We start from the raw sequence: 3526 nt of genomic DNA on the forward strand, positions 1-3526 counted from the left end.
ATCTGTTGCTATCCCCACCATATTAGCAATGTTCAGTGCACACTCCTGCAAAAATCTAATGACTGCCTCCACAACTCCATTAGCATCAGCATCAGAGAGCTCCACCAAACCCACGTAAGTGCTAATAAACCGGTTGTGTTTTTTGGAGTGATATTTTATGCATATGCAGAGCAATTTGTTCACTGTAATGTCAGTTGTCTCGTCCAAATATAGCGAGAACGGGGAGTCACCGATGTCCTCTAGTAGCTCCTGTCTAAAATGAGGTGCTAGCAATGACTTAATAACAGCAGTGCATTTTGTTCTGTGCATCTGGAATGCACCTGTCTCATCTTTCAGTATATCAGATAGTTCATCAACAGCATTAACGGCCGTGTGGCACGCAATGTACGTTGCTATCCGCAGTTCTCGTCGTTTCTGGACATTGTTGTCAGGGTTACTGGATTCACCCACTCTGCTCACTGTAAATGGTCTGACTGTTGGCTGGCCCCTTGCCTTATGCTTTTTGGTGGCTGCATGATCTTTGAGATCTTTTAAATGAGCACGGACATCAGGCGTTACAGTATTTGCAGTGTGCCTTTCCTTCTTCTGCACCCTGTACAATCCATGACTTTAAGTCTGGATCTCTTTCCCACTCTTTCCTGTAACTTTTTGTATATTTTACCCACTTTGGCATATTGACAGTCTCTGTCAGCTAACTAAGTTTGAAAACCCCGCGATCTATTGTGTTTGGGGGGAAGGCGGTGCCGGCGTGCTTGACGTAGTAGTAGTGAGAGGGAGTGTCTGTTGTGAGTTTACGGGGCGGCACGTGACGTCAGCCAGAGCTGTAGGCTAGTGGGTGTGTAAGTGTATGAATGAGTGAGTGAGACTGCTGCCAGCTGAACAGAGGGTCGCAGGAAGAAGGATCCGAAGTGCCGGTGTTTCGGTTACAAAAACCCGCCGAACTGATCCGAAACCAGCCCAATTTTTATCCACCCGCCCAAACCCATTTTTGCCCTCAAAATAGATTGCAAAACCGCCCAATCTGGCAACCCTGCAAGTAGCCTAGAAATCTAGACGCACCCTAGCGGCAGCAAAATGTATTTTGCAGCCAGGGCAGTCTATCAACTCTCCATTGACTTTCGAGCTGCAAAAACCTAAATTGGGTCAGGCCAATCATGTCATGTATAGAGTAGGCGGGGCGGGCTTAACATATGACGACAGAGTTGCGACGGTTACCTGCCACTTGAAAACAAAGAATGTCTGCTGCTGGCGAACATCTTTTGAATCGGCTTTGTCCGCGACTCTGGAGGACTTGGAGTTAGGTTTTTCTTTGAGAAAAGAGCAAAGAACGGCACTTAAGTCATTCTTAAAAAAAGGAGGATGTGTTCGTAGTTTTGCCAAAAGTTTAATCTATCAGCTCCGCTGTTGGGAAAACGCTCTGGTTGGTTGAAGCGCTGTCCTATTGCGTGCAGAGGGAATTTGAAAGACAGCCGTTTATCCCGCCCCTCGGATTGAGCCGTGTCTATGGTGAGTTGCCAGCATCTTGATGTAGGTCTGGCTTGCCAGGCTAGGCGGCAAGGGCAGTAACTGTAACATCGGGCATATTTTGTAGTATTAAACACATATTTATACCAACTTCATCAGGCTCCGAAAATTCTTCACAAAGAACACAAAGAATGGCCTTCTCAGCTGCCATAGTTGCAACTCTTGCGTCATCAGAACAGTGTGTTCAACACATCACCGTTTCTGGTTTAAAAACGTTGTGCAACGTTTTGTCGGGGCTGAACGCAGCCCTGGAGTACCCCCTTCTTCTTCTTCTTTATTGTTTATTGGCGGTTGGCAAACCAGCTTTTGGTGCATTTTCGCCACCTACTGGGATGGAGTGTGAATACCTAGGATGATGGATTAGAAAACTACTATCTAGAAAAAAAAAAAAGAAAAAAAAACCCTTATTTGTTTAAACTTATATTCTGTGTATCAATCGTGTATTTCTGGAGTACCCCCAACACTGCACGTTTTCTTTGTCTCCCAAATCAAACACACCTGATTCAACTCATCAGCTCATTATCGGTTAAAGGAGTCATAACCTAGTATTACATTGGATACCTACTGCTGTATTATAGTCTTTCAGGCCCTTCTAAAAAAGAAAAGTGGAAAAAAAATAAACACAGACCTACTTTTACCCTTATTTCTGAAGGCATTATTGTCTCGCGAGATCAATGCGATGTTTTGGCTGTCGTGGACGCTCATTTTAATAATGCAAATGAGGGGCGCGTTGATTGGTTGAAGGAAGGAGGGGGGTTGACACGCAGGTAACTTCAGCATCATTACAAACTGACATCATGGCGCAAGTGGTGAATGAACCCGACCCGGCCGCGACCTACGGGATTCAACCCTACATGTTTGAGCCGGACTCCGAACCAGAGCTGGAAAGGGAAGATGTAGAGTTGTTGGATGGATGTCTACATCAAGATGTCTCTGAATGGTAAAGACAATCATTTTGACTGAGACATACATTAACATCGGTAACGAGCTAAAACGTTTGTTGCTATTTTCTCCCACATAGGTTTACCTTTTATTTAATGTCGATTACATTAACGGAGATGTAGTCTACTTATTTTATCAGCTTACAGTGGTTATTGAGATGAGACGTTTACTATCATGTGCTGTTTTTGCCTTGTTTCACGTTATTTAGTCATTCAATATTTTTCTTCTTTAGACAGGTAACGTGTTGTTTTTCTTTATGTTTATTATTACTTGACTGTTTGTTTTATTTATCTATGTATCGTTATCTATTCTATAAAAAATCAATACAATGATATGTTGTCATAGTTATATAATATACAATAAAGCGCACACACATAACGATACGCCAGTTGAAAGTGTTGCTGGGACAGCGTCATTAAAAATGAATTTCATCCACTGGTCCCTGATAGTTTCGTCCGATTTTGGGAGATAAAACACATTTACATGTTTTTTATGGCAATCAACCACAGAGCAAATCCGATGTGCACTCGGTTTCTCCATCTTTCTCGACTGAACTGAATATGAGGGGGAGAGGGGAAGGGGGGGCTTCCTGCTGCGGTGTCCATATATGGTATATCCTACTACCTCATGACGTCAAGAGGGAGCTGAAATCAAAATCTCGTATTTGAGTGCGCGTGCACGCGCGCTGGTTTATTTACCCTGAGGTAAACAAACGCTTCACTTTTAAATATCGGCTTCCCGGCCAGTGTATAATCGTTAGTCGATCATAACATACATTGATTCTCGTGGAAAAGTGAAAATTGCAGGTTATGACTCCTTTAATGAGCTGATGAGTTGGACCAGGTGTGTTTGATTAGGGAGACAAAGAAAACGTGCAGTGTTGGGGGTAAGTTACTCCAGGACAGGTTTGGGAACCACTGCACTACGCCATAAAAGTATGTACTCTTTTTGTGAAGAAAAGGTATTTACTTTTGAATGTGTATACAAAAAAGTAGGCTAGCTTTAGGACATACTACTTCGTTCGTCATCTTTATCGGACGGATCTGTCACGTGCATCCTG

This window comes from Rutilus rutilus (assembly GCF_951802725.1).
Source record: "Rutilus rutilus genome assembly, chromosome: 7".
NCBI lineage: Eukaryota > Metazoa > Chordata > Actinopteri > Cypriniformes > Leuciscidae > Rutilus > Rutilus rutilus.